The sequence below is a fragment of the Vulpes lagopus genome, chromosome 11 (assembly GCF_018345385.1).
Source record: "Vulpes lagopus strain Blue_001 chromosome 11, ASM1834538v1, whole genome shotgun sequence".
NCBI classification, from domain to species: domain Eukaryota; kingdom Metazoa; phylum Chordata; class Mammalia; order Carnivora; family Canidae; genus Vulpes; species Vulpes lagopus.
Window position 1 is genome coordinate 52,834,509 of NC_054834.1, and position 25,028 is coordinate 52,859,536.

At 41.7% G+C, this 25,028-nt stretch overlaps 1 protein-coding gene across 2 annotated transcripts in view; it reads left to right on the top strand.

Annotated features, from left to right (window-relative positions):
- Positions 1-1,284: 1,284 nt before the first annotated feature.
- The window catches only part of LRRC4C (leucine rich repeat containing 4C), a 184,004-nt gene continuing 160,260 nt past the window's right edge, over positions 1,285-25,028 (top strand). For both annotated transcript variants that reach the window (XM_041773508.1, XM_041773509.1), the window contains exon 1: positions 1,285-1,376. The gene's annotated coding sequence lies outside the window, so the exon portion shown is untranslated. The remainder of the gene's footprint in view (positions 1,377-25,028) is intronic.

The window sequence follows — 25,028 nt, forward strand, 5'->3', positions numbered from 1 at the left end:
CAGGTTGCCCACAGCTTTCTCAGTTTCTTCAAAATTACAGGTTCTTTCCCTTAACATTAGGATAGCAAAGATAAAGAACTAGGTAATGATAGATAGATGATAGATAGATAGATAGATAGATAGATAGATAGATAGATAGATACCAGACTATTGGTCATCGGATGCCAAAGTTCCATGAATTCTGTGAGTTAAAAATCAGATTTTACTTAGTTCCATGACATACACAATTGATTTTTTTTTCAAATCAATAGGTGATCCTGAAATTAATTGATTACAGTCACCTTACTATCATTTAATTATAAGTAACTAATTGTCCAGCAGAGATCGAAATGAGTAATCAGGTAAATATGATAAATTTATAAAAATTCAGGCTTTTTCTAAGCATGATAGGTTTGATACTGCAAATTCTTCCTAACCATTCTGACTATACCACATCACGTCTTGAGAAGAAAAATTATCACAAAATTTGAAAGATGGAAGGGCCCCAGGAGCAACTTTGTACAAAGTCTTTAATTTTTTATATGGAGAGACTAAGACCCAGAGAGGTTTGAACACTTGCCCAAATTGCCTGGCTAATTATGGCAGGGTTATTAAGTGGATCCGGTTCCGATTCTCAATCCAGAGCCTGTAATGACTTAGTTTCTTGTTGCTATCCCAAACAGAGAGATCTATAAATTACAGTGGCTGTTTTATAGTTTTCTATATCTGCTTGGCTGTTAGATTTGAAACAGAGTGATAATTATCTGTATAGTTTTAAAGTCATGACAGAGGATTAGGTAAGAACAAGAAGTCCCTCAAGTGTATGTTCAAAATGATATTTATAGACAAATATCTTTTCCAGTAAAATACATATGGCACATTTCAATAATCAATGCAATGAACATTGGCAAAAGAAAGATTAGCAAATCTAGGATAGATACACTAAATATATGTATATATGCATATCTGTGTGTGTTATATGTATATATGTTATATATACACACATATATCTTATATCACATATATGTGTTATATGTGTATATATATTGTGTGTTGTGCATAGGCAACTAAATACATATAATACATATGTGTTATAGACATATATATTACATATAGACCCTCATATTCACCTAGATATATGTGCATGATGTCTCTATCTATGTACTTTTGTTAGAAAGATGAATATTGCATCAATTCATTTTATTGGATGAAGTTGGCAGGCAGGAATGTCTACCCTAAATTTGTTCTCATTCATATAATATGATCTAAAAATATGTTATTTGTGTTGTCTTACTCCAGGTGTAAAATAAACATCATCTGCTGAAATCCAGAACGCTTCGTTAAATTCTTTGGGTTTTCTCAGGAAGATCAGGAACGGTTGGAGAAATTTTGATAAGGTAAGCTCCAAACACTATTAACCTCTTCTCCTGGAGTTTCCATTCTAGCTGCCCAAGTTCAGAACAAAGTGAGGTTTAATCAGTCTAAGGAATAGGCAAACGGCAAGGCGAATGCCACTTTAATTAATAATGCAGCTAATATCTAAGTATGCTGTTGCAGGGTATGGCTAGAGTAGGCTTCCTACCATTAAACCCTAGACTTAGATAATCTGATTCACCCATCCAGGCCCATGGCAGGGTGCACACGGGGGACCAATACAAGGTCCCCTGACACGACAGCCTGACCATAAAATTCCAGCACGGAATAGCAGACTCAAATGCACCTGTCAGCAGCCTGCTGTAAAGTTAGGAGTGAAGGGAATGAGTTAAACTAAAACTGACAAAGTCGTGCTCCTGAGTTCACGAATTAAATAAACAACTCTAATGACCAAGGAGAGGAGAGAGTACATGGAGTAAAAAGAGGCCAGGAGAAATACTATGGTGCAGTTTTCTTCAGATGAAAAATAATTAGAAATAGGGAATCAATATTCTCCCCTCATCCCACTGTATAGGAATGGTATAGGAGTGACCTGCAAAAAAAGAAGGGCCAGTTAGGGGTTGCATCAGGATTTTCTTAACCTAGTAGCACAGTAAGAGAATTTCTCCTGGGTGAGGGGGCGACCACAGCACCATGATTTTTCTGGCTAACCAAAATAAAGACAAACTGCTACCAACTGTCTATTAGGAGTCATGTCTTTCCAGAATCTCAAGGGGCATATCGTCTGTATTGTCTTAAAGCAGAAAACTCTGTGGTAGACTGTTGACATTTATGATTTTAACTACTAAAGCAAAGCCCACTAGATAATTTTATTATTTTCAGGCATACTCTTAAATTATTCTGTAAAGAAGATGTGGAGGGAACAGTTTGTCTAGAGAGCGCGTGAGCTTAGGTAACTCCTCAGTATTCTTGACACAGTGGGAATTTGTAATTATAATTTAATAAATCATCAATGTTACTTAGATTTATGTGTTGGTAAAAATAAAGCCAAGGGAGGGGAATTCATTGAAATGACTGGAAAAGAATCATAAGCATGAATATAAGAATAAAATAATGTACCTGGTGCAGAACTATGACCAAAGCCAACCATCTATAGAGACAATCTTGATAGCAAGGTCCACTTAATATTTTCATCTGGATGATGCCTCTAGAAAGACGGAATGCTATTTCTTTTATATTTATGTTTCTTTAGTTGAGGGTCTAGATCATGCAAGAAAACGTTTGCTTTAATTTTGGTCATTTCACTTGGTCCTATTTTGGTGACATCCCTTCCCCCAACATTTACTAGCTAAGGATTCACAAAAGAAAAATATAATGGATTAGGACAACTTTGTCTCCCATAATGGAGGACAGTCATCTGGATTTACCCATACACCATGAATACATATCATAGGGAAGAATGAATCATCAAAAATGAGATAGGATATCATCACGAAGAAGGGGTTTGATATTATTTGATATGAATAATATTTTATATTATTTAATACCATCTCATGACATAAGATGGTATTTCACCTATTTACATGAGTAATCTGCAAAAATGTATGGACTACATTGACAATTAGAAGGTTGATTATTAATGGGGCTCCTGGGTGGCTCAGTAGGTTGGGCATCTGACTCTTGGTTTCAGCTCTGGTTGTGGCCTTGAGGTCATGGAATCGAGCCCTGAGTTGGGCTCCATGCTCAGTGGGAAGTCTGTTTGAGATTCTCTCTCTCCCTCTCCCTCTGCCATCCCTGCCCCCCACCTCTCTAAAATGCATGAGTAAATCTTTCTTTCTTTTTTTTTTTTTTAATTGATTATGAGCAAAGGTCTCTTGGATATATCCTTAAAGAATGTCAAGGGACTATTCAGTTTGACACTCAAAACTTGTGCTTCTGCAAGTTATTATGTAAGCTCAAAAGTAAGATCAAATCTATAAAGGTCCTTATCCTATCTTGTGCTCACTTTGAAAGGAAGGGACTATCTCTTGTTATGAGACCTCTGCTCCTACTGGGAATGTGGACTTTTGATATTTAAAAGAGGAGCCTGGTTTCTTAAACCCATCCCATTCAAGGGTGGAATGGGATCCCTTTTGGTTTAAAATATTCTTCTAGCTACATCTATCCAAGCAACCAACCAAAAACAGTTTAGTGTTGTAATCTTGACAATGGGTATCTAAAACTGTGCTTGAACTAATGAAACCATACAAGAGGAATGCGAAAGAAAATTTAGTCATTGAGAAGGTGACCTCAAGAAAGGACACGTAGAACTGCCCAAAGACATTTTAGTGCCTGCTACAGATTTCGAAATCAGAAAGTACAACCACAAATGCACATATTGAGGAATTTGTTTGGCGTGTCTCTTGTTGTCAGTGAGGTATGAAATAGATAGAAATGGGGCATGTGTGTAATCTGTTTTCAGTCCTAGAATTTCGAGCCATGACTTCCTTCTGCTGTGATGCCAGTCCAGATACCCAGCTATAATTAGATCCTGGGGGGAAGTAAAGTTCATTCAGTAAAGCGACCAGTCCCCTCAGAAAAACAAACAAAAATATTATGTTGAAAGAGAAAAAAGGAAAGTAAGGAAATAAAAAGACTGAGACGCCCCTAGGGGAGCCAAACCTCTAAGTCCTTCACGAAACAAAGACCTTTAAAGAGGGAAGAAAAAAAAAAAAGTGGTCCTAGGTCAGTAGAGTTTCCTGTTCCAGAAAGGAACAAATGCAAATATTAAAATCTTTGGGGAGATCAGAAAATAGAACTACTCCTTTGACTAATTATCACAGCTCCTTGCCTTCCATTGTGTATAAACACTGGCATATAGATTGTTGTCCCACTTGGAATTTTTATCTTACTCTGAACTGGCCCCGTCAGCACTTAAGTTTATTTCTGACTTCTCCTCGTTAATAGAAGGACTGAGAATTATTGTCTTCTGTAAGGTGGTTAAATGGACAGAGCAACAGATTGTAACAAGTAAAGTTTCAAATAGCCCCATCAGGTCTGTGATTCATATACAAAGAGTTGACGTCTCGTGGTTAGGTTGCAGCGACTGTTCCTTTATGATTGATATTTTTATTTAGGAACAAATGGAGTTCCACTTATTCCTGGAAACATATCTATAAATTAGATTCCCCACAGTCTAAAATGAGATACGTAATTTCAAGTGAAACAATATCATTGCCTCAATCTTAAGAGAACTAAAAGGGTATTTGCTATTATCACATCCATGGGAATCTTCTGATGAAAAATATATAGCTTTTTCCAGTTTGGATTGTCTCTGAAATGTGGCTGTATTGGTAGTGACTGAAATAGTTATTTGATCTGACTCATAGATTTCATGGTAATAGAAAAAAACAGGCCTGCATTCCCATGACTCAGGCCCTGGCTAACAAATCTTCACCCCATAAATCTAATGTAGCCCTACTGAGGGAGAGCTCAAGCCCTCTGAGATGCCTCCTCCTTGGCCTTTAAATTAAAAACAGAATTAAAACACCCAGGAGTGGCAAGAGTATAAAGAAAGAACATTTTTATAAAGTGCTATCGAGAGAGTAACTTGGTGTAACCCTTGCAGAGACCAATATGGCATGTTACCAAAAGCCTTTAAAAGTCAGGCTGCCTCTGACCTCACATTTCCTTTTCTACGATTTATCTTAAAGAAATCAGTGGACAAACGGATGTGTATGTGCACAATCACGGGAGCATTGCAAATATCAGAAACAACCTATATATCTGACAGTAAAGGACCTGTAATATGACCTAATGATAAAAAAAACACCACACAGTCATTAGTGACGATACCATTGCTCTGAGGTCTGCTCTGAGCAGACATGGAAATATGTTCACGATGTATTATTAATCTAAAAAACCTGATCAGGGATCCCTGGGTGGCGCAGCGGTTTGGCGCCTGCCTTTGGCCCGGGGCGCAATCCTGGAGACCCGGGATCGAATCCCACGTCGGGCTCCCGGTGCATGGAGCCTGCTTCTCCCTCTGCCTATGTCTCTGCTTCTCTCTCTCTCACTGTGTGCCTATCATAAATAAATAAAATTAAAAAAAAAAATTAAAAAAAAAAATAAATAAATAAATAAAATAAAATAAAAAACCTGATCATAGGAAATTATGTCTGGTACTGACAACTTATATATTATGCATTCATATGCACAGAAAAATATCTGAGTTATGAGATTATGGCTTATTCTCTTTATATATTCTATTTTTCTAAAGAAGAGACCAATAGGCGTGTAAATCAAACTTAGAAAATAAAATAAATTGCAAAAGAAGGGAAAAGATTTTCAAAGAATGACACTTTGCCTCCATGAAACGTCATGTACTTGTACCTTCTTTTTATAATCCATATAGTTTTCGCACCAGGAGGCCTGAGCAGGAAGTGGATCTGCGGGCCAACCCTGGGAATGAGGCTGAGCTATGACTCCTATTCTCCTGGTTTATAACAGTGACCATCTCTTACCTGTTGTTTTAAGGTCTACGCCCTCTAGCAATATGCTAAAAAGCAAGGGGAAGAGGCCCCAAAACTAACATAAACTAGACCAGTTGATCATTTAGAAGTAGGACTACACAAAAAGAATGTAAGATATCATTCCCAGGGCCAGGGACTAAACAGAGACTTTGAAGATGGTTGGAAGGCGAAAAGCAATTTTACGCACACAATGCACATGCTGCTCAGCAATGAAGTAAATCCTAGATTACCCCGGGGGTGCTAGGTGTTTGAGGCTCAGCGAAGGGAGTGCATGATTGGTGGAGGGACAGCAGTACCAGGCTCACAATGCTGTAATCCTGTGAAGTCCAGTAGGAAGGGTTCCAGGAGGGTGCCAAGGCGCTGCTTCAGCCTCATAGAACCAAGGTCAAATCTCTGGAAGCAGCTAATTGCTCAAGTAAATGCCCTTAAGGCTACGTCCCCTCCTGATTCATCCAGGTTGTTGACCCTGCCCCTTGCCCTGGGATCCTGGAACCACCACCACTCCATACCCTGGAGGTGAAGAGTGAGTCCTTGGCACCCAAGGCCAAAACAGGAGTAGCCCAATGGCTGCAGATTCCGTGGAAATTGCTTTCCTCTTAGCATTCTTGCATGGATCCTGGATGTTGATGCCATGAAAGGTTGGGAATCCCTCGAAGAGGTTTCGTTCCAGGGAAGTCTCTTTGGCCCAGGACGCTTATGTTACCATCATGGTAAAAATGGCAGAGAAAGTCACGGAGGGTGGATTCCTGGGTGGCCCAGTGGTTTAGCACCTGCCTTCGGCCCAGGGCTTGATCCTAGGGACCTGGGATCAAGTCCCACATCGGGCTCCCTGCACGGAGCCTGCTTCTCCCTCTGCCTGGGTCTCTGCCTCTCATAAATAAATAAATAGAAAGAAAGAAAGAAAGAAAGAAAGAAAGAAAGAAAGAAAGAAAGAAAGTCACGGAGGAAGGGCCTCCCGTGCAGGTGGCTGGATGTAGGCCTCCTTGCGGGAATGATCACAGTGGACCCTCCCAGCACCCCCTCTACCTTCCTTCAGAGATAAGGAGAAGTTAAATAACCTGCCCAGTGTCACCCGGGGTCACTCGAATAGAAAGGAGAAGGGTGAGGGATTCTCATCGGGGTCATGGGCCGAAGCCATAATCCCTGGAGCCCGTCCGAGTCCCGGAGGAGGGAACACATTATGATGACTGTTGTTCAAAGGAACAGTAGCCATTAGGCTGACATCACATATAATGGGGCAAGAGGTCCCCGGGATCCAGAAGGTTGACTTTTCTGATCTTTTAACAACAGGAGAGGGTTGTTCGGGAATTAGCAGGCCATGGCTCTCCTGTAGCGTCCTTGTTCTGCACCATAATGGTCAAGAGCAAGAGGGGAGCCGGCTCCACAGCTCGAGGAGGCAGAGAGCTTGGGACACGCTGGCATCCTGGGGCCGTGTTGCCCCCCATGGGGGGGAAAGCACACTCTTAAGTTCTGCTCTATCCGGTAGGTGGTGGCCCCCACGTAGAAAAACAGGGGTGAAATGAAAATGCCCTGCTACGTCGCAGCTATTCCACAGCGCATTTCAGGGGAGAATGCTTAAAAATAAAATACCCGAAAAAAAATAATAATAAAAATAAAAAAATAAAATAAAATAAAAATAAAATACCTGAGAAGGCAGACTATTTGCAGCTCTGTTTGCACGTGATCGGCTTTTCCCCCTGTGCGTGGAGAGAGGTGCCTTCCAGGTTGTCACTGTCATCACTGAGCGCTCCCTCGCTCATTCAGCAAATACTTACTGAGCATGCACATCACCTCAGGGCGCTGAGCCCAGGGTGGCCCAGGTGCATGACCGTGTCCTCCCTCCCGTGCAAGGGGGCGAGGACGGACCCCGGGATCTTAGTGCCCTGACGGTACCTGGTGGGGCTGAGCGGAACTGATGCACATTAACCTAAAGACGCATAGGCCTGCCCACGTGGGCACATGCTGGCTTGTCACCGCAGGAGGCTGACATCAATCACACTGAAGACATCGACAGGCTGTCTGGGTGGCTTCCACCTCAGTCACGGAAGATTTCATGGATGAGTTGAGTTTTGGAAAGTTTTTTTTGGGGGTGGGGAGCAAATGCCCGAGTAAAGGGTCTTGGCACAGGACGTGGAGACATGTTCTGTGTTGGCGCAGGTGGCTTCGCAGAGGACCTGAAGGAGTAGAGCTGGAATCAGGAGACCGCGCGGGTGAGACACCCAGGTAGGGAGCCAGTATCGGGACTGATGCTCGTTTCCAAGTGGCCGAGAGGCAGAATCGTCCTAGAGCCTAAACACCGCCTGCAGGGCCTCCCTTGGGAACCCAGAGCTGCCGTGCAGGACACGACGTGGAATTATCACCCCTTCGTTCTAATGAACAAATGCAAACCCAAATCCTCTGTGAAGGCTTGGGCCGTACAGCAAACAGGGGTAAAGCCCCTGCTTTGCAAATTACTTTTCAGATTTTGCAAAAGCGACTTTGTCTTGGGAAAGGGAGGGCCCCGGGCCAGGAACGCCGCACCTTGTCTGGTGCACAGGACACACTCTATGCACCTCACCCAGGTTTTTATCGGCAGCACCTCTTTATGGTCTCACTACGAACCTGACACGAAGATCCCGGGCCGGGGCCTGCTGCGCTCCCGTGCACGGCTGGCTTTGCTTCCACAGTGAGTGGATGGGCCGTGGCCACCAACCGGTCGCCATGGGGAGCGTGCGCTCCGGCTCCAGGTGACCAGGGTAGAGCCCCAGCTGCCAGGGCCCCAAGTGGCCTGAGGCCCCGCCGTGTGTGCTTTCTCTCCCTGTTAATCTCCAGGCACCCGCAATCTCCACGGAGCTTCGGGTCGCCAGGCACCACCTCGGGGGCCTCTCGCACATGTAGTCTTGGAAGCATTTCTTGCCCTTAAAAAAAAAAAAAAAAAAAGTTCCAGGTAATTAAGTCTTTTTACCTTCGTTACAGTGGGATCCTCACACGTGGTCTTCCATAAGCAAAGCCAGGGCTGGAGGGTGAGGGGCGGGTGACGGGAATTTTGGGGGAACTGATGACTTAGGGATGCGCCTGAGTGGCCCCTGGACACATGGTTGCGGCGACTGCGCCCAGGTTTCTCCCTCACACGTATTTGGGTGTTTTCTTCTTTCCCTTTCATTTCTCCCCATCAGTGAGGTACGATTGGTAAACAATACACAGGACTCCTTAAAGTGTACGATTTCATAAGTTTTGACATCTGCAGCATCATGAAACTATCGCACAATCAAGATAATCAATATGATCTGGATAATAAACGTATGCATCGTCCCCAAATGCCTCCCCATGTTCCCACATCCCCCTTACGACCTGATGCTCCTCCCTCCACTTGGTCCCAAGCCACTGCTCATCCTTTTCTGATGCTTACAGATTCGTTTTTATTTCGTAGAGTTTTAGATCAAGGGAGTCATACCATAAATAGTCTTTTTTGGTTGTTCAGATTCTTTGACCCAGCATAATTATTCTCCGACTTCCATGTTATCGTGTGCCTACAAGTTTATTTGTTTTCATTGCTGAATAGTATTCCATACATGAACATGCCACAGTTCTCTCTTATTCGGGGATTGGTGTGACATTTGGATTTTTTCCAGCTTTTAGCTGTTGCAGAAAGAAATACTACGAATCCTGGTGTACAAATCTTTGTAGGGACATATTCTCCACCCCCCCAACTTTTTTTTTTTTTTTTTTTGGCATAAATGCCTGGGAGTAGAATGGCTGAATCATACGGTAAGCCAAACTCTTTTTTTTTTAACTGGTTGTGACATTTCACATTCCCACCATCAGAGTGTGAGAGTTCTCGTCCTTCCACTTACTTACCAACACTCTTTTCTCTTAGTCCTTCTAGTAGGTGGGAGTATCTCATGGTGGTTACAACGTGCCTTCCGCTAATCACTAATGGTGTTGAGCATCTTTCAATGTGCTTATTTGCCATCTATATGGCTTATAATTTATTTACCATCTTTCTAGTATGGGTTGTCTGCATTCTTACTATTAGGTATTATGAGCCCTTTGTATATGCTGCTTATAAGTCTTTTATGAGATACAGGGTTTGCAAATATTTTCTTCCAGTCAGGAGCATGTCTCTTCTTCATCTTAACAATGTCTGTCCCAGAGTTGAAGCTTTTAATTTTGATGAAGTCTAATTTATTATTTCTTTTCTTTTATGAATTATGTGTTTGGTATCATACCAGAAAGATCTTCCCCAAACCCAAGATCATAGAGCTTTCTCTCCTACGTTTTCTTCTATAAGTTTTATAATTTCACATTTTACAGTTAGGTCTATGATCCATTTGAGTTAACGTTTATATTTGGCATGTGGTATGGACCAAAGTTCACAGCTTTGCATATGGACATCTAATTGTCCCAGCACTTCTTGCTGAAAAGACTATCCTTCCTTTACTGAATTATCTTTGTCAAAATTCATATATATACATACATATATATGTGTGTGTGTAAGAATATTTATTACTTTCTCATAATCTTTGCTTATCAAAATCCCAATTTTCCTTCAAAGTCAAGTTTAGATGCCTCACACTCTAGAAAATCACCCCAAATTCTCTTACTTATGATACTTTGTATTCATGGTCAAGTAACAGGAAAAAAAAAACCACTTCTATATTAACAGTGATTATCTCCAGCTGTGGGATTTGAGATGATTTATATTTTGGCTAATATACTTTGTCAGTATTATCTGAATTGTCTACCATCAGCATTTATACTTCATAGAGAAAAAAAATAATTTGATTTTATGTATTTATAGCATATCCTTTGCCACACAGTTTCACATAGATTTTTTTTCTGTTTTGAGTAAATAAAATTGAGCTTAACTATTAGACATATAGATACACACACAGGAACACACACACACTTTATTGTCTCATATAACCACACACAAAAAAAATCTCAGAAGAGCGTAGCCTCAGGCATGGAAAAATCTAGATGCTCAATAGCTAGTATGTGGAATCTATCACCGCTAATGTCCTAGTCCTACTCTTCTCACTGCTCACCTTTTCCTCAGGCAGTCTCTCCTATGCAGAAATCCCCAAACCACCACAGGCTTATGTTACTTTGGCAATCTTGGGGGATGAAGGGTGGCTCCTTCCCTACTGTCCTTGTAAAAAGGTTTGTGTTTGGCCTGCCTTGTTACGTGCCGTCTCACAACCAATTGTGATGACAGATTGCTCAAGCCATTCCTCAGTGCATAACCGTATTAGGTGGTCAGTCCTGAGTGTCTCTGAGGGTTATGTCTGGAGAAGATAAATTGAGGCACTATATGGAAGGAATAGCTAAAACATAGCAAAAAGTCTAAAGTAACCGATGTCTACTACTTTCCCGTTTGTATATCATCCAAATAATCTGGTTACATAGATATCACCTAAATCTCAGGAATTTGGAATGGAGATTACTCAACTTCACTGTCATAGTTTTCTATACCTGCTGTAACAAATTACCACAGGCTCAGTGGCTCAAAACAACACAAATATATAATCTAATGGCTCTGGAGGGGATACAAATCAAGGTGTTGGCAGAGTTGCCTTTCTTTTGGAGGCTGTGGGGGAGAGTCTGTTTCCTTGGCTTCTCCCACTTCCAGAAACCTTGGCTTGTGATCCTTTCGTCCGTCTTCACACATCTTCAGAGCCAGTGGTGTGGGATCTTCAGACTGCTCTCTCTGTAACTCGGACCCTCCTGCCTCCCTCTTCCAAGGATCCTTGCAATTATATTGAGCCCACTTAGGTAATCCAGGATATTTTCCTCATCTCCAAATCCAGACTCATTCACACCATCAAGGTCCCATTTGCCACATATAGTAACAATTCCACAGGTTCTGGGGATTAGGATATGGACATCTTCGGAGGGCCAATTGCGTTCAACACAGTCACAATGGGATTAGGTGGTAATGTTGAGTCTGTATTTATTTATTATTTATTTATTTATTTATTTATTTATTTATTATTTTTTATTTTATTTTATTTATTTTTTATTTTTTAAAAATATTTTATTTACTTATTCATGAGAGACACACAGAGAGAGAGGTAGAGACACAGGCAGAGGGAGAAGCAGACTCCATGCAGGGAGCCTGATGTGGGACTTGATCCCGGGTCCCCAGGATCACGCCCTGGGCTGAAGGCGGCTCTAAACCCCTGAGCCACTCGGGCTGCCCTTATTTATTTTTTTAATGTTGAGTCTTTAAACCTTGTTTCCCAACTTGAAGATCAGTGTCTTTTCTCCTGTGTCACAACTGCATCATGGAACAGTGGTTGTGTATCAGCTTATCTAGATTTCACATTCTGGGAGATCAGGGAATTTCATCTCCCATAGCAAACAAATATGTGTGGGAGCGAGGGGTTGCTTTTTTTATTAAGACACAAGGTGGGGAAAAGTTGAATTTTACTTGTAACTTACATCATTCCACACTGGCAGTTGCCTCCTTGCCCCTCCCTCCTGATTAATAAAGCAATAGCGTAGATTTGTTTGCACCTCCTTTATTTGATAAATTCTGTTTCTAGCAGAAGAATAGAATTCCATCAGTAGGCAAATCACTTAATAGTTTTCAAATGACAACTTTAATTCTTTCTCAGCTGTTCCTACATGTGCAAAGAGAAGCAGAGAACTAAGGCAGTTGTATGAATTATTTAAACAGTAAACCTCCATTGGCTCAATTACCTGATTATTTCAACAAGGATCTGGATTCGTTGTTAATTTTTTATTCTCGAAACTGTTCTAGTCTACTTTCATTGCCTTTATATAAGTCACTTATTTCTTCTATGTCTTAAATTCAACTTAAACATCACTTAACCAGCAACCACTATATGCCCAAAACTGTGCTCACATCTACGGTGGCTCAAAAAGACAGAAAACAAAGAATCTCATTCTCTGGGAGTTTCCGGCCCCAACAGGAGGGGTGATATGATTACACCAATAACTATACAGTATGGCAGCGGGTAAAGGTCATGATCGGGATGCCAAAATGATGATAAAAGTATCTAGAGGGAGAGAGATCATTCGGTTGAGAAGAATCAGGGGAAACTCTGATAAGAGAAGCATCCTGGAGGGTAGGGAAGAATTTGCAAGGCAGTGGTAGAGTAGGAGAATGTTGCTGTAGAGAGACATGCAAAGCAAGGAAACCTAGGACTAATCTCCGGAGCCATAAATTCTCTGATGATACCGGGGAATGAGAAGGTACAAGAAAGTCCCCAAAACTAAGAGACTGAAAGGAACAGTTTATGTCCAGCATCTAAATGTGTCTAGTTTATTCATCCCAACTATCCTAGTATTTTTCAACATGTTTGTTGTGAGGGGATGATGATTAGACAATGTCTGCAGATATTTTCATCTAAATGGGGGAGGGAGGCAAATGGGGGAGGGAGAGGGGAAGGTGATACTGCCATCTAGTGGGTAGAGGCCAGGGATGCTGCTAAATATCCTACAATGCACAGACCATGCCCCAAAACAAGACTTATCTGACCCAAAATGCCAACTGGGCCACCGATAAGAAACTCTGTGATAAACTCACGAAGTTGTAGTATTACTTTCCTCATGTTGCCAGATGAGGAAATTGAGGTGTTTTTTTTTTTTTTTTTCTTTTTGAGAATACAAATCTTGTCTGAGATCATTAAATGGTAAATGGCCTAACAAGAATAGGGCCACATTATAGGGCATGAGGAATGTGAATATATTTAAGCAGCTCATGAGATGCTCTGAATATGGGCAGGAAAATCATGGGCACGACAATTAAATGACAATGCGGGTGAAGTACTAGAGCACAGCGCCTGGCACATAGTAAGCGCTCAATAAATGTTCCTTGCTGCTTTGAATGACAGCTCGTGCTTTCAGCGTCGAGTGTGAGTGCGCTGTGAGCTGGATAGGAGGGACCCGGGGCTTTAGGTTGGCCTGGGACTAGGGCAGGTGTTCAGAGCCTGAATTGGAGAGAAAGCCTGTGGCATGTAGAGGAAGGAATGCATGCAGAAATAAATGTTCCCCACAGAGAGCCAGAGAGCCTGATGAGCCAATGAATGTGTTGGTACGTGCTGGGGGGGGGGGGGGTTGTAAAGGTGACTCCGGTTTTGAGCATAATGAACTAATTTTCACCTCACTACCATGAAGTGGGCAGCTGCCCCGTTAGGAGTTACTCTTCTCTCTTGAAACAAACTGAGACGCAGAAAGGTAAAGCAATTAGTGCAAGGTCACACCACATTTTACGATTTCTTTAGAAACTTACAGAGAAGGAAAATGTGACCTTTTGGAGGATACAATGACTAAATCTTTATAGGGAAGATAAGGACAAAACAACAGTTTTCTTTAATGATGCTTCCAAAAACAGGTTTAACAGTTATTTTGCTATGTATCTGTGTAGATGAAAGTTACTTTAACCTCTCCCCAGGCATCCTGGCTGAAGGAGGTATGTGGAGGTATCACGGAAGAGTTTGCCCAACAGCATGGAATGAGATTCTAGTCTCTTTATCACACTGGCTGCGTTATTAAGAGATCACCAGGTAACAGTGCGTGGAAGAGAAGAGAACCAGTGGTCCCTGAAGGCTTGGGGTATTTACAAATGGTGGGATGCGCCCCTAGTTTGGAATGAGTACCCAATAGATGCCAGCAACTGGGCTAACGACTCACGTGCATTATTTTAATTTAATCTTCCTAACTGTGTAGAGTACATATGACCACTGATAGATGAGGTCTTTGAGGCTTGGGGAGGCCTAATGATTTACCCAAGGTCATACCCCGAGGAAGTAGCCGACCCAATACTCAAACCCCAAGCGTTGAACTCAAGTGCCCAAGCTTTTACCCATATTATAGATGTATGGCTAGAAATTAGAAATGGAAATTCTTCCTCTTTTTTTTTGTTTGTTTTTTTGTTTTTTTTGTTTGTTTGTTTGGTTGGTTGGTTGGCTTTGACAAATTTAAAGAAGACTGCACATGTGTGGTCATTCAGTTAAGCCCCACCTAAGGGTGAGGACAGAATGGCTGCTAAAGGAACAGCCTGCGTCCTTCTCAAATCCCCACCTTTACGCCTTATCAATGCTGTACAGTGGCTTCCAGGTCTCACTCTTACCGCGTTAGCACTTCTGTCAAAAATTTGAATTCAGCGTCTTCACTCTGCATTCTGAGTAGTTGAAATAACAGTCGACAAGACAGGTGTCCCAGGAACAACACATTCCAGCTTAGGTAAAAGACTCCACAGGTTTGTTGTTGTTGTTGTTGAAAAAAAAAAAAAAAAGATGATCAGATAAGCATTCTACACAGAATTAAAATATGGCGATGTGATAGGTAGACATTGGGTGGATACTTCACCGGCTTGGGAGACATGGCTCGTCTTGGGTCCAGATCAATGTCAGCACCAGCAAAGAATGGAAAGGAAGCGTTCTAGGCCCAGGGAACAGCCAGGGTCAAGATGCTACTGTTGGCACAGAAAGGAGGCCCCGTGAAGCTGGAGAAGCAGAGAAGCTAAGAGCAGGAGCTGATGATATAAGATAGAGTTGAAGAAAGGCTATAAAAGGATGTGGATGCCAGGATGACATGGATCTCACCAATCAGTAGAAGGAATCCGAGTTTTCTTCCAAGTACAAGGAGATGCCCTCGAGAGGATCTTGCACTCTTCCACTCGGGGGACTAATGTTGGAAAGGTTATGGGATAGGGAGGATTGTAAAGATACCAAGAAAAACGAATTCTACTTTGAGTTTATCTGTTAATATTTCATACGAGTAAGAGAGAAAGTGGGAGAACCCCCAAACCCTTTCAGTAGCTTCATTTATATATGAAAGGCCCGTTTTTGACACTTCAATCAATCAGTGGGCGCCATTAATCTGCATATTGTGTTACAAGAAGCTGCCTTTCTTCTCAATTTTCCTTTTCTTTTTGTTCTTCTCAGGAAATTAATTCATGTCATTTCCATTTGAAATCCCGTGGCATTTGACTGCACAGGCACTTAGAGGCACCCTTCTATGACTTGAAGCGCAGTGTAATGGCATCACTTGTCAGCAGCGCTGCTTTCCATCTTAAGGAAAAAGAGTCTGGCCCCTCAAGATACATATAGAAAATGGCTTGATACATGACTGTAGGTGTGTGTGTGTGGGGGGGGGGGCTTCAAAAGAGTTGTCTTTGGTGACTGATGGCTGGCAATTTGGTTCTTAACATTTTCCCAGTGTTGGGTTTTGCTGTGAATGGAACATTTGAACAAGTGTTTATAAGATATCATCAATTTCACTTTAGAAATTTTGCTTTCTAAAAAAGGCTCTACTTGGAAACTTTGGGAGCATTCTCTGCAGTTTAATAGTCTGACACACTGATTTGTTTTAGGAAAGGTTGAATAATGTCAATCACACTGTTCTGTTGATCTGCGCAGAAACACTTCTCAAGGCAGACATATTCCAATAAAAGCATAAAATTTAAGAGTCCTAAGGGCGCCGAAAGGCCATCAGTGGAGGCCATCAGACTTTAACACGTTTCATGTCATTAACATGAATAAATATACGGTGGCTCGACAGAGTGTTCCCGAGTATTTATTTTACCAGATATTTACCGTTCAAACATCACCAAATAAAAATCAGGAAAAAAGAAATTATAGTTGTAAAAATATAGGAAAGAATCACAACTTGAAGATATTTGCTTTCAATTCCACTAATTAATAGGACAAACCTACTACATTGCCCTCACTTGCCTCGTTTTGCCATAGTGGGCCGGTGGACCCTTAATCGAGGGCAATGTTTGCAATTGCCTTGTCCAAACTAAGCCTGCCTTAGAGACCCACCCACAACCACAGGCTGTGCTTGAGCAGCTCCAGTGACAGTTTTACCTGGCAGCCCATTCCCTGTTCAGAGAGCTTTATTTTTAGGAAGTGCTTCATTATACTGCAGGAAGTTATGTATAGTTTCCATCTAGAACATCACACATTTCCATACACATACACAAATGAGCAAACAACAAGCATGCACATTAATGAAATTTTGTAGATTCTAACACTTGGCATGTTTTATACTGATCTCCTCCTCTCTAATCCCAAAGCTGTTGCCTTTGTTTGCATCCTCACAAGCTCCCATAGTTTCCAAATTGCTCTCCTAGGTCTGCTTGTTCTCCAATTCATCTGCGTAATGCCCCTTGAAATGTCTTTTGAAAATCCCAAACTTACCATGTTACTCCTTAACTTAATGTCCTTCGATGATACCCCTTTGTTTTTTGGATGAACTCCTTCCAACACACACACACACACACACACACACACAATCCTTGATCTGGCCGCTGTAGGATCGTGACATTTCTTGGCATTTCAGCTCTTTCCCTGCCATACATTCTCCGTAAGCTTCGGCCCTAACATATTTTCAGTTCACCTAACATACAGACAATGAATGTTTGTCGCATTCTAACTCAGGTCCTCACGAATCCAATCTTGCTGCTCTTGGCCCTACTGCATGGTCTGGGATCAAGCATATCCTCTTTCAGAGGACACACTTACCCTTTCTAAAAATGTAAGCACCTCTGAGGAATAATGAAAAGTTGTTAATACTTTGCCCAGTTGTAGCCTACAGAACCCACTGAAATTGGTACTCAGTGAAAATTTTGTTAAAAAAGTGAATGAATTGGATTAGATTGAATTAAATTGTTAATTAGCACCTATTTGCAAATGTGTTTATTTTGTGTGCTAGTGTGTGTGTGTGTGTGTGTGTGTGTGTGTGTGTGTTTCCTGGAGAAGGGAAATACCTATGATTGAGGCCTTAGGCTTATATAAGGATGAATAAAAAAGGAAAAGACACCCAAAGGGGAGGGGGATAGGTCTCTTCAAAGATAAAAGCTTTGTTCCAACATCATAATTTGGCCACCTTCTAACCCTCAAGATTAAAAAAAAGAAAAAGAAAAAAGAAAAAGAATTGAGAATAGAAAAGGTGGGAAAATTCAGTGGACTTTTTAATGCAGCCACTAAAATAAGAATAATAACAAAATATTTGGTTTTGAGTAATTGTTATTAAAAGGTAAAATAGGAAAACACATTTCCATGCAGCATCATTTATTTTCTGTATCCTTTGATGTTTTCCCCACCTTTTTGGGATATAATTGACCGATAACATTGCGTGACTTTAGGATGGACAGTGTTATAATTTGACACATTGTGAAAGGACTATCATGGTAAAGTAACACCTCCAACTCTCGCCTCATAATTACCTTTGTTGAGGAGGAGGGTGAGGACTTTAAGACCTACTCTTTCAGCAGCTTCCAGGTCGTTAACCACAGTCACCATTTGATTGATCCCTGAAACTTCTTCATCTTATAACTGGATGTTTGTGCCCTTTGAGGAAGTTTGTATCCTAATTCCACCAGCCCCGAGCCCCTGGCAACCACCACACTATTCTCCTTTTCTAGGAGTTCAGCTTTTACAGGATCTCCTTCTCTAACTTATTTCACTTAGCATAAGGTAAAATAATTAGCATAATCAGATGGACTTCAAGATCCAACTGTGTTGTCAAAAATGTCCTTCCTTTTCATGGCTGAATAATATTCGTCTCTATCTTCTGTAGTGGCTGCACTGACTGATAGTCTCACCAACAGTGTACAAGAGTTCCCTTTTCTCCAAACTCTGGACAACACTTGTAACCGCTTGCCTTTTTTTTGGGGGGGGGTTGTTTTGGAAAGACGGACGGGGAGAGGGGCAAAGGGAGACGCAGAGAGAGAATCTGAAGCAGGCTCCATGCCCACTGCACACAGCCAGATATGAAGCTCAGTCTCACGACCCTGAGATCATGACCTGAGCCAAAATCAAGAGTTGGCCGCTTAACCAACTAAACCACCCAGACACCCTTATCTCCTGTCTTTTTTAGAATAGCCACTCTAACAGGTGTGAGACAGTATCTCACCTTGGTTTTCATTCACATTTCCCTAATGATTAGTGATTTAAGCATCTTTGCATGCACCTGTTGGTGATCTGCTGTCTTCTTTGGAAAACATCTATTTAGGTCCTCTGCAATGTGTCATAATTGTTATTTTAGGGGAAATATGAATTGCCACAAGACTTTTTTAAACTTTTACTAAAAATCCTTTTTCAGGAAGATTGTCAACTGAAAGTTGTAGTAAAATGTCAAAACCTCAATCACTGGGATCCCTGGGTGGCACAGTGGTTTGGCGCTTGCCTCTGGCCCAGGGCACAATCCTGGAGACCCGGGATTGAATCCCACATTGGGCTCCCAGTGCATGGAGCCTGCTTCTCTCTCTGCCTGTGTCTCTGCCCCTCCCTCTCTCTCTCTTTATCATAAATAAATAAAAATTAAAAAAAAAAAAACCTCAATCACTTTACCAGTTACCCAGTGTTTAATCCATTCAATAAGACCGCAGTTCCATGACGTGTCTTAAAATCATCATCTGCCACAGGGGTACTTATTTTACATCCCATTTCCCCTACAAAACTCATACAGTTGTGGATGGCTTAAAAAAAAAATCTGTGTAGTGAATCAAAGGATTCTCAACTCCCTCCCATTTTGAAAGTTGAGTCTGAGTCTGAGTCTGAGTCTGAAGCATATATATATGCTTATTTTTGGTAGTTAGGGAATTCTTTCGTTCAAATGATAAAGGTGTCTGCATTTTCCTTGTAAATATAACAGATTATTTTTTTTTCAAATCTGCAGCTTCTCCCAGTCATTCCCTTTCCTCAAAAATGCTGTGTATGTTAGAAACCTGGACATTTAAAAATGCAGATTGTTTCACATTATTTGAATCATGTGCCGCTAAATCAGCTGGAGGCCTAGAATCACAGATGTGCTAATGCATCTTCAATGTGAAGAGAACTGACTTTTGAAATCTATGCACTTCATTTCCTGAAAACACAATAGTAATATGGTGGGGGAAACAAGGCTATCATTTCTCAAATCTGCACTGCATGGCTAATGCTGAAATAAAGTGACATTCTTTAGGAGTTGTTTAGTCTCGAGTGCTGATTTAGCTAGATAAAATGCAGCTGTCTTCTCAAATTACACAACTGGATTCACACCATCTACTAATTCCTGGTGGAGTTTTAAAGATACCTTTATGGCCAATTTTCTTCTCGGTGCAAGGAATCCTAATTTAGACAGTACAAAAATACCACCATGTAGTTTCTATGCACAAATCCCATCTCCCTTAGAAACATTTGATAAAGGAGACTGTGTTTTACAAGTGCTTGGGTCACCATTTAAAAAAGGATTTCTGAAATGTAATTGGGTCTAAATTGATTTAGAATTGGTTGCCAAATCGTCATACAATTGTCTCTGTCGGCTTTCTTATTACCTTAAGTCACGCCTACAACTTGTCATGTTGCCTAGACAGTCTGAGAAAGGAAGGATCCTCCCTAAGATGCTCCCTTTCACTAGTGCTCTTCCTTCCCAGACATCATTTGCTCCTGATATCCTCGAAGAAGGAACCTTTTAAGATTTCTTCCAAAATCTGAACTCTCTTGATCACTACATGACATCTAATATTCTGATCATCTCTTCCATGGCTGAGTACTTAATTTAGCTCATCTTTAACCCTGCTAATCATTGGACCACAATTTTTTTTTTTTTTTGTAGAATGCACCCTAGCCCTTGTTCTCTAGCTGCAAAATGGCAAACCCACATCCATCAACTGTATGCTAACATTCATGAGGCTCTTCACCCACTTAGATTTCCTATTTGTAAAGTCCTCTGGGATTGCCAACAGTCCTCACGAATTGCCTCCTCTGCTCCCCCCAGCTCTTTACACTTAGTGCTGGTAAAATTCTGTCCATATTATGTCATCGTTGCTCATAATTGGTATGCCTACTATTTACCCACTTTCCTCACCCAAGTAGACAGCTCACTCATCCATCAGTCAAAATGTTGTAAGAGGCTAAAGGGCAAGGCACTTTGCTAAGTAACATGGATACCAATAAGTGTTAAAATAACCAGTTCTTCTGCAAACTGACTAATGCTGTATTTTTCCCCACTCACCTGTACGGTTATTTTTGTTTTCCTTATTTATTACTAATAGTTATTTCTAAGAAATAGTTACATATTTAAAATAGGAATCCTTTCTCCTATGCATTGTGGAGAGTTTTCCCACTGTGGTTTTCTGTTGTCCATGTGGAACATATTTTCCCCCTTATTGTTTCTTTTTCAGAAGCTTCCTGGCACTAGAGATAGGGTAGCCCGGGTAAGAAGAAAGGGTAGTGGCAAAAGGTCCGCAGAGGAACCTGAGGGAGGTCTCCTAATGTAATATAGTAAATAAAGAGAATCGGGCAGATGTTGAGCCATTTTTGATTAGCACTAACAGACGTGATCAGGGCAGTGGGGGTAGCAAAGGAGTTAGTGGCGATTTTCATAATGCATGACACATCATGGGACGTTAATGCCCATCTGTTAAATAACTGACTGAAGGATCCCTTATGCAGAGAATTTTCTGTCCTATAAATCCCAGTCATTGTTCAGGAAATTTGTTATTTGTAAGGGATAGAAATTGGGATTCATTGCAGTGACCACCCTGATTCTTCACTCTCTGTTGTCATGTAACCTTACTGTGGCCCCCCATTAGGGGAGGATGACCTGTCCCATTCCTTGACAGTGGGCTCAACTAAGTGATTTGCTGTAGCCAACAGAAAGTCAGCAAATTTGATTCATACAGAAGCATGAAAACGTACCCGTGCCTTTCTGCTTCTTCTCTTGGACTTCTCCTGTTGCCAAGAAATTTGCTTAGGCCAAGCCGATGAAGGGAGAGGGACATCGGGCGTGGAACTGAGTTGCCCCAGCGACCCCAGCCGAGCCCATTTTAGATCAGCTAACAGTGAACCCAGCCAAGATCAGGAGAGTCGCTCAACCAATCTCTGACTGACCTAGAAAGACTCCTGAGAAATAATAAATGATTGCTGATTTCAGCTACCAGGTTTGGGGATGGTTAATTATGCAGCAACAGCTAGCCTGATACAGAAGTTAGAATTCTCTGATTAAATTATCGTATTAGTTTTCGGTTAGTAATTGCAGTAAGTACCTCGTCTTTCTAACGTTTTATGTGCCATAGTGAAAAGAACATCCGGCAAGAGCCAAAAGACATGCATGCTTCCATTGCCTAATGTCACAGTCTTAGATATTTATTCATTCAACTCTGCACACAATATTAGAGATAACAACAACAACAACAAACCCTCTTGTTAAATCAATCATGCTTTAGGGGGAGAATACAGACATGGGCAAATCATTTCCACCCGGTGTTATAGGTAATAATAGGAAGTATCTGTTATAACCATGATCTCTGAGGTGAAATAACCTGAGTTAAAAATACCGCCTCCATCACCTCCTGGTTGCTCCTATTTAACCTCAACTCTACTTTCATTATCTGTAAGATGGGATGGGGGAAAGAATTACACCTACTTCACAAAGTTGTTGAGAGGATTGCATGAGTTGGTATCTGTAACATATTAGAACATACTTTGAACTTGGCACTCATAAACTATCATTAAATGCCAGTTATTGCTTTAAAAAAAAAAAAGTATGAAAGCACTGAAAAGGGACGCCTGGGTGGCTCAGTGGTTGAGCGTCTGCCTTCGGCTCAGGGTGTGACCCCGGGGTCCTGGGATCGAGTTCCACATCAGGCTCCCTGCATGGAGCCTGCTTCTCCCTCCCCCTATATGTCTGCCTCTCTCTGTGTCTCTCAGGAATAAATAAATAAAATCTTCAAAAAAAAAAAAAAAGAAAGAAAGAAAAGAAAAGAAAGAAAGCACTGAAAAGTAAGACTCCATGGGGTGGGAGCTGGGTGGAGCTGGAGCCACTGTAGAAACAGAAACCTACAAATGTGCTTGGACTTGAGTATCTGTATTTCAAGGAGCAAAGAATGGATGACTACTAGGATGTCTTGTAGCTCTGAAATACAACATTCTTGTCTAGCATAACATTTTGGCTAGTATGACACATGCAGTAAGTTCCCACTAAATACCACATTTTATCATTGAAGTAGTTCTCAAAAGAAGCTGGTCCAAAGAGGCTAATTCACATGTCATCACGTGTGACTATCGAGGCAAGCTTGATGTGATTATCACAGGACGGTCTGGGCCTGTCTCATCGACTCAGAGGTGAAAAGGGACGACGAGTTCCCAGAATTTATAACATAAGGACCCAAATCATAAGTATGTATCGTGCTTGAATAGAGCAGCTTAAAGCCTGTTAAATCAAGTTAATAAACACCGCAGGCAACATCTGTATTTTCTCAATGTTGAAGCAGAGTGACTGAATTCCTTCTATTTGCTATTTTGTATTTCTGGTTACAAGATGCTGTCCTCTGCTGTCTGCTGAAGATTACACCAGGTAGAGTCACCAGCGCACAGTGAAATAACACGATGGTTTTGTTTCACCGACCATAAAGCCTACAAATCAGGGCTGGAAAACAAATAGAGAATTCTGTACGCCCTTCGATACACCTGCCCTATCAGCACCACGTTCCTCTTCTCCGGGGTCCTCTCGTTTTAATGGCACTTGTCCTGTCCAAGCGTTTGGTAACCCCGACGTGCCCCCTGGAACTGTGACCGCGTTACCGACCCCATTGCTCATCGGGCGATCACTGCCTCTGAACGAGCTCTGATCGGGAACTTCACTTGCACATATACCCCGTCACCGTCCACAGCACCTGGTAACTTCCACTGAATAAGTCTCTACATTCATGTCACGTCCAGTAACAGTTTAGTCTGCGGGTGTATGTGTGGCAGCTTGTTTGCTACTTATTTCAATCCTCTTTGAGCAAGATCACTGGGTGACAAATGTGGCAACTGCATTTCCCCACAGGGTTCCACATTCACCTGTGGGGCTCCGAGCTGAACACCGGGGCCTGCACGCCTGCGGCTGCTTACACATATCCCCCATACTGTCCAGCAGCAGCAGCCAAGCCGGGAGAATTGGCAGCAAGTAGATCTGGGTTCAGGATCTGCCTGTGCCATTTACGGAGTGTGCAGCTTTAGCGTCACTTGCCCCAGCTTTCAAATCTCCCAAGGGGTTGTTTGGAGTTTTCAATCAGCTGATGTGTGCGGGACGTCAGCAAAAGCCCATGCCCTGAGGATGCCCGGTAATTCCTGGATCAAAAAATTGAAAACTACATGACTGATGCAAGCTCCTAGGGTGTGACGTGGAAAAAGAAATTGTAGCTGCCGAATGGGAAGCTACATAGGAATGGGAAGCCTTTCCTGTCTCCTTTTGGCTAAACAGCACTGATCCTTCCCTACTGCTTTGTTTGATAGATTAATTCATTGTGAAAGCCTTTAAAGACGTCTGGTAGGTAGCTAATAATCAGCTTTGAACAACAAATCATTGGCCTTTCCCTTGCTGTCAAAGTCTCTAAAAAGAAAATTTGCATTTCAAATGGCTTCTGGTTTCCTTCAGAACCAGAGGGTAGACTCCTTTGAAGCCATCTAGAGCAACTAGTAAGTGTGCTTTTTAATGGTTTATTAGTTGATAAACTGTAATTGGCATATAAGGGTAAGAGCTTCTAGTCAACTAGTCAACTAAAGACAAAGTTCTAGTCAACTGCTCACTAATGTCTTAAGTCGATCAATTCAGCATTTGTTTAAAAAGAGAGGCAATGCCATCACACCTCAACAAGTTCACCTGTTGATGAATTCATAACTCCACCAAAGCTCTCCCAAAAGATGAGGGAGTTATAATAAATCACAATCCGTGGGTAAAGAAAGGCCTTTCCCCTTGCACATGCTGACATTTAAGACACATATTGGGGCATGTGCTTAGTACCCAAATAAATGTATAGATGTAGCTCTATTCTAATGTCCTAATGCTAGTTGAGAAAATATCCCTGTACTATAAAGGGAACGGGGGAAAAAAAGAACATTTGGTGTGAACTTCGATATGCCTCTGATGTTCCCTTAGCAAAAAAAAAAAAAAAAAAGATTGTCTAATGGCATCTCTCCTTACGATTAACTCACTTGGTTTAAAAGTGTCTTTCAGCCAAGTACATATTCTGATCTCTCAAAAAGGGAGAAAACCAGCACAAAGATGATGGGCCAGGGAGCCTGGAGCAGGTGCATGTTTGCCCATCTCGTCCTCTGCGTATACTTCTTTACTGGCGAACGAGTAGCTAGCGGAGAAAGAAAGCAACAGGAATACTGGCCAGTGTTCTGCGGGCCCCTCGGGCTTCCTGAGATGGCCCCGTGAAGGGGGAGTGTGCCCCTT